We start from the raw sequence: 7,666 nt of genomic DNA on the forward strand, positions 1-7,666 counted from the left end.
ATATAATAAATAATTTCCTTAAAATATAAATTTAATTAATACTATTTATGAAAATAAATTAATAATACTGAATACTTAAAAAATAGTAAGTCATGAGGGGTCATGAGGGGTACCTTCACCTTGGATTATTTGGATTTTGGGGTTCCTAATTTTCAAGAGCAGGTGAGATGTTTGTATTCTGATGGAAAGAATTGTTGTGGTCTTTCATCTCTAGGCGGGCTTCGTGATCTTCTTTCTCTTAGTGATATTCTGATGGAATTTTCCCTAGTGAAATTTGCTACCCTTTCTTATCTGCTGCTGAAAACTTCTTTTAGCAAATGTTATTAGCAGGTATAAAGGTATAAAGCAAGCTGTGTAGCCATTGACACCATCCTCCAAGCTTGTGCACATTGAACATGCATTGAAAACAATTAAACATGAATTACAAACAATTAAAAGTGAATTTTTTTGTTAGTTGTATTTGTGCACATTGTAATAAACGTGTATGCAAAATGTGGAAGCACCAATTTTAAGTGATTTACAATTTCAACTGTCTTGGAATACTGACAATTAATTTAAGTAGCAGACTATATAACAAAATTCCTCACCAAGATGTGGTCTAATATGACTGTAGTAATTGCAAATTTGATGGTGTTAATTCCAGCCAGGAAGCAATGAATATCATGAGCAGTACTTCACAATTTCATATTCAAAACATAAGACACTATAACACAAAACTGAAAAGATTAGAAATTGAGACCTTATCTGTAGTTGAGACATTTTGATGCAAGACCGTCCTTGGTTGGCTGTAATCCTCATCATGAGAAAAATGAAAGAAATAATAAATAACGTAACTACTCAAGACATTCTTTTTAACCATTCTTCAGGCTCCTATGGTTATTTCTCACCCCCATATTTGAGGAGTGTCTTTCAGTTCCTACATACAGTTGGTAATAGCAACACAGTTCCTTGTATTATTGGTAAATGATAGAGTGAGGTTTGTCTTTGGCGGGGTAGGGGAGGAGGGCGTTGTGGGGGGTAATGAAAACAGAGAGGGTGCATGGGAATAGAAGCAAGAGGAAAAGGACAGACAAATCGCCATTCTCAAAAGTGTGAGCTTCTTCTTCTTGTTGCAAGATAGCCAGGTTAGGAAGTGTTTGGTAAGATCAAAAAGACTTGGCATTTGAAATTTTGTGCAGGGATATAGTAGAAGTGATTACCATGGTTTAGAAGGTATTTCTTACTTGTCAAGTTCATGAACATTGACAATTGAAACAGGTGAGACTGCATTCCTCAGGAAAGTATAGCTATTTCTATCTGCAAGTCTGAAAAAGGAGATTGGTCAGCTACAACAGATAAGAAAGACTTAGTTCTTTCATTTTTCCTTATAAATGAATATTGTAAAATTGCCCTGAAACTGATATTTTCTAGCCATTATGATTAGTGAGTAGGATTTCAAACTGATATTTTCTAGCTTTTCTGATTACTTTGGCTTTTCTGATTACTGTAACTATTGATTGGGAAGCAAAATGTTAATTTGTGATAACTCAAAGGGATTAATAATAGAGTCAAAACTGACGTGAAGATCCATCTCGATTATCTAAAAGAAGACAAGCAAACAAACTAGAAGTTTGGAGTCTTCAAATAAATGAAAACCTTGATACTGTAAATCCCCTTTATGTATAGGCAATAATACCTAGTCTTAAAATATGTAATGTTCCTACAATATGCATATGAACCATAATAGTTTTTAGCTAGTACCTACCTAAGATTTGGTAGAATCAACTATAAGTCTGTGCACTCACAAAATTTGAGTAATACATATCTACTCGAACTTGAATAAATAATATCATTAAACTAAAAGCCCTCCACTTAATACCAATTTTTACAACTTTGAATGATAAATATGTATCGAGGGCATTGAACTCAAGCTCAGGTGCCCAATTAAAACCATGTTCTAAGCTAAGCAAGACAAGAGCCGGCATTCACCACTATGAAATATTTGATCAAGATAGAGACAGTCTATGATTGCAGCTTGATTGAATTTTATGGAAGATAACGCACGACAAGACTAAGTCAATCAAACGTACATCAATAAATTTCCTAAATCAAACACAATGAATCAGGAGGGGCTGGCATGTTTTGCAATGGAATACAACATACAATGAAGTAAAAATATATCTAGGTATTTTTTACAATGTACCTTGGAAAACTATAGCATAAAAGGCTGGTATATTGCTTAAAAATACAACAAAATTGTTCGAAAAGAGAAAAGAAATCTCCCTGTTAATGGCATGCTGCTAATTGACATTATGTTCTTGCAGGGAAAGTTGGAAATAGCTGGAAGACAGCACAAAACATTAACAACAGTTGGCATAGGTGATAAGCTCAACCCCAAATTCATGGATTGCTTTACAATCACCCTAATTGTAGACTAATTGTTTTGAGCATGGATGCTTAGATGGTTCAGCATATCTTCTCGAACAGATTTTAAAACCAGATGGGCAGACTATTCAAGACCAGGCGGATGGAATAGTGAGGACTTTCCTAATTATAGAGAAATGCAATTGATACTTAACATTAATTGAATTGTACTGAAATCATTTACTGGGAACAAAAGTGTTTATTTATACTGTCCTAAAACTAAAATCACTGCTAGCAAGTTCAGATCTGATTTCTGTAATCATACATCTCAGCCTACTCAAAGGTTCATTTACAGATAGTCACTATTTGGGTTTGAAAATGTCAATAGTTTAGATAAACGATTTAAACAAAGAACCAATCACCCATTTTCTAGCATTTACGCTCTGCTACATTATCCTGACCTTATTCCATCTAAGCAATCGTACAAATTATGCATTTGTGGATCAGATCCTGACACGTTGGAGGTAGGAAATGGTAATGTGAGCAGAGAAGAATACCATTGACATTTATCTTTTATTCTTAATCTTTACAAGTTTTTGGATGCTCATATTTAAATTTACTTAAGAGCCATTACTAGAAAATAACAGATCAGATCTGGACCGGGAAACATGGAGTTTGTTGTGTAAACAAAGTTATCCACACTGAAGAATTAAACCCTCACTTAAAATATGTTCTATTTCATTATCAATGGGAACACTATTATGACTGAAACAAGTGTTATTAACTATATATTGAATGATGATGATCAACAATTTGAAATTCCATTTCCTCTTAATCGTGATTATAGGCACCATTGCTGATTGGAAGTGATGTGAGATATATGGCTCCAAGGACAAGAGAGATCCTTGGCAATGAAGTCAATCAAGGTAAGATGCTTTTTAATTTAGGCCCACTAGAATGGTGTGCATCTAGGTCTATAATCTAATTTAGTGCTTCAAGGCTCACTCGAGTAAATGGGTTGGATTTAATTTTGATTTTTGGAAGTATTCCTAATCTGACATTATCTCACCAACGTTCACCAAAGTAAAATATTTAAATGTCCCACTTTTCAGACCAAAGGAAGAAGATGGTAACTGATACAAAGAATGCTATATGAGAGAAATAAGACTGTGAACCAGTCAATAAGACTGCAGCAGTCTAACCACACAATCCTTCCTTCTCATATGACACGACATGGTTGGTAAAAGAAAACAACCCTCCTCCATGAACAAGGCTCTGTGACAGACAACGGAGGACATAATATGAGTGAATGACACCCTTATAATTTCTGCAAAGGATTTTAAATCTGCACAACGCTATTAAGACTGATATGGCCTCTCTATCAAGGTTGCATATAACAAGTTAGCACCCAAGAAGAAACACTATTGGAATAAGTAATATTAATCTCTACAGTTTAGACTCCAGCTAGCAGATTTTGTAGTAATTAGCAATTATTCAAACTTTAAACCTGCATGGTCTGGAACAAAATATGGCTTGCATATAGAACCATCTCTATAGGAACTGATATGTGATGTCTATAAGTTACAAAACCATTAATGGGGGGGACTGTAAATAAGAACATCACATATTAAAAAGATATATTGATTAATTAGACACATGGAATGTTTGATGGTAGTCTTGCAATTTTCTATGTAAAGAATAAGTTTCAGTAAGACAAAGGGACGTGATACAGAGGCTCCAAGACTACACCATTTAAGTTTTTGACATGACAAAGACGAAGTATAATAAGATCAAGGGCAACTAAATTGTATTGGGAAAATATAATAACCTAAGAATGTTATTTTGAAACAAAGTTTTGAAATTATTAATACCTATCCTCAATATTGTATCATTGTACCACTTGAGGACAATTTGGGCTGCTCCTAGTGCATCACTTGCCCCAAATATTTTCACATTTCCACAAAAATCATTAACTTCTGTTCAGGGAGAATTTCCATTCTATGTATGATTTTTGTTCAGGGAGAATTTTCATTCTATGTAGACAATTTAAAGACAAACATCAATTGTTGTAAACGATAAGACACAACCATTGAGATAATTATTTTGATTTATAGCTACAAGTATTCCAAGAATATAATCACTATGTTTGTAACAAGCAAACAACTTATAATAAGGGAATCAATCATGAAACATTTGAGCACCTGGATGACATGAACATATGCTAAGTAGTGTAACTGGTCAAAGCAAATGCAAGAAAGCATGTAGTGATTACAACCAATTCTAAACCATTGTATGCTTAATGCTCATAAAATTAATATCTAAGCAGTTAACCTAGACACCACTGTTCCAAGGATCACAACATTTTCCCAATTACATTACATCATTAGATAGAGACATAACATTTATAAGACTGATTTGGGATCCTAGTATCTCTAAAGCATCCTAGTTTGTGATTGTTTGGGCAGGGCAGACTGTAATGCTTCCTTTTGAAATGAGATTTAATAATAAATAATGATAAATTAAAATATATAAATACATATAATTAAAATATATAAAATACAATTATAAAATATAAATTAAAATATAACTAACTTTAACGAATGGTCAAAAGGCATGACATAAAGAGATATGATTCTCTCAAACTTGAGATGTAAAAGGGAGAAGAGTTCATTTGAAAGGGGATATGGAGAGAGGAAGAAAGAATGGAGCATAGGGATTTAAAAAGGATCAATGGAAGATGCAAGGAACCGGAAGAAAATAAGGAAGTGATAAGGGCAGAAATGATGAAGGTTGGTAGTTGTGAAAGGTTGTGACCCTTGCGCAAGGAAGGCATGATGAAGGGGTGTGACTTCTCCCTCACAATAGAGATATAAAAGGGAAGGTGGTCTCATTTGAGGAACGAGAGAATAATTGGGAAAAATAATATTATTCTAAAAGGTAGCAATGAATGGTGGTGACTCAATTCTCATTAAGGGTACTGATTCAATTCTTATGAAAAGTGCTGACCCTTTCACAAATAAAGTATAAAAGAGCAGTCATTCCAAGCATTCATGATCACTAATCAATCATCACTCATGAATCCACCCAAGCAATCATCAACTATCAAATCAAGCAAACAGTCAATCAGAAAATCATTCTGTCAAATCAGCATTCCTTCTAGCATTCATTACCTTATCACTCATCAATCATTTAATCAAAAATAACTTAATCATACCTCACCAATTCCTCAAATTATACAATCAATCAATCATTGACCATACTTGGCCAACAAACCTTCATAATAATTACATTACCAATACAGGCAGATTGCTCGATAGGCAACTACACCATCTTTGTATGAATGTATAGTTGGATTTTTTGTGCATATATGAAATAAATATTAATAGATTAATATGCATATTTTATATATTTAGACATTCATAATGATATAATAAACACAAATGCATAATAGACAGATTTTATGATTCAATATGTTTTAGATATTCATAGTGATTATATAAAGAATGGTTATGTATCTATAACGATATATTGATAATATAAAAGACCTACAATAATTAAATAGATTGGGATGGAGAGGAAGAGAAATAAGGAGGAATGGTGAGGGCTCACGGTACGCCACCTCATGGATGGTAGAGAACAACATGAGGCCAAGAGGGACAAAGGTTCCACTCTTGGGCCTAGGGTCAAGTTAGGGTACCCCATTGCAAATCTTCCCCATGTGCCCCATATGGGTTAGTTGTTGGAGGGAAACTAGGTAAGAGAACTCAAACATAAGAGAAGAGAAGGATTGTATGATGGAGGAGAACGAAGTACAGTGTCCAATAGGTACACCACCTCCTGAGCATGGGCAAACCCACATGAGGCTAAGGGGGATAGAATTTTGCCCTTGGGCCTAGAGTTGAGGATAACTAGGGCACCACATCATCCCCTCTCTCAATCCTTATTATGATTGAGCCCTTAAGATCAATTAGATTCATGTGTATAAGTGTATTTCTTTCTTAAACGTAAAAATGGATATATTATATGTATAATGTCTATATTATCATCTAATCCGATTACAGGTTTCCAAGATAGGTTTATCTCATCCTAGTTTTCGGGTAAGGATTACATTGTGTTCTCTTTATGTGGATTTCGTGAAATTAGGGCTAATTACAGGATCATACATAAGGGGGACATTGCATTGCTTGTTTTAGAGGAAAGCCCAACAAATTGTATTTTTAAAAGATGTCTTTGTCTATGCATCAATAGTGATTGATCCTATACTCATTCAACATATAAAGCTTGACTCCCCCCCAGTTATTGTTTAACTTATTTGATCTCCTTAGAGCTTCATTTACACATGAAAATTTCTTTCTCTACTTCATTTGTATCTCTTTGACTACATTGAGAGAGCCTTTACTATGTAAAATCTATACAACCCGACATGTGAGCCATCTTCTAGATATAATTTAGGATGGATACTAAGTTTACTACAATTCTTTGCTTTACTGTACTCTTTGTACTATAGTCTGAAACATTTGCCACAGGTATCAAGAAAGATGGAGTGGCTCTATTATTTGGAGACTTTACTTTTGATCCCAGTAACAATAATTACATTTCTACAGTTCCCCAATATGAAAGAAAGTTTTCTTTCACAGACCAACAAGCCGCTTCTCTAAAGGTAGAATAATTTTAGATTAATTATAAAAATATGTTTTGAAGTCTTTTATGCTACAACTTTTTTTCATATTGGTGGTGCTTGATAAATGCATATGACTATCTTTTAAGCTGAATATGCCAAATTTCCACCTATTCCACCATTCTTCCAACTCGAGGCTGATTTTGCATTAGGTGGAATAGGGATTCTACTTCAGACCAATGAAGAATTTGTATGTTTCTTTACATTTTCTCTACTTTGACTTGAAAATTGAAATGAAAGAATCCAAACATATTGTCGATAGAGTAGTTAGTGTGCTAGACCTACATATATGCAAGTGTATTTTTCTAATAAAAATGTTCTTAGAATTAGTTAGAGTGATCTAGGGATGATTCCTTTGAATAGATTCACTAAACACAATTTATATTTCTCACCAATGAGAAATGGTCATGTTGACAGGTGTTTTATGACCACACCAACACAAAATAAAGTTTCCAACGGTCACTCTATCCTCTCTTGAGCAAAGACTCCAAGGTATGCTAAGATTGCGAAGATGATAGAGGCAACTCCAAGGTTCCTATTGCATACTCGCAAATTTATGTTGGATATGAGCTCGTTTGGCTTGATGTTTTGCTAGTAATCCATGGGGGACTTACATGCAGTGAAAAGGACTTGAACAAATTTGTA

The sequence above is a fragment of the Cryptomeria japonica genome, chromosome 8 (genome assembly GCF_030272615.1).
Source record: "Cryptomeria japonica chromosome 8, Sugi_1.0, whole genome shotgun sequence".
Taxonomy (NCBI): Eukaryota; Viridiplantae; Streptophyta; class Pinopsida; order Cupressales; family Cupressaceae; genus Cryptomeria; species Cryptomeria japonica.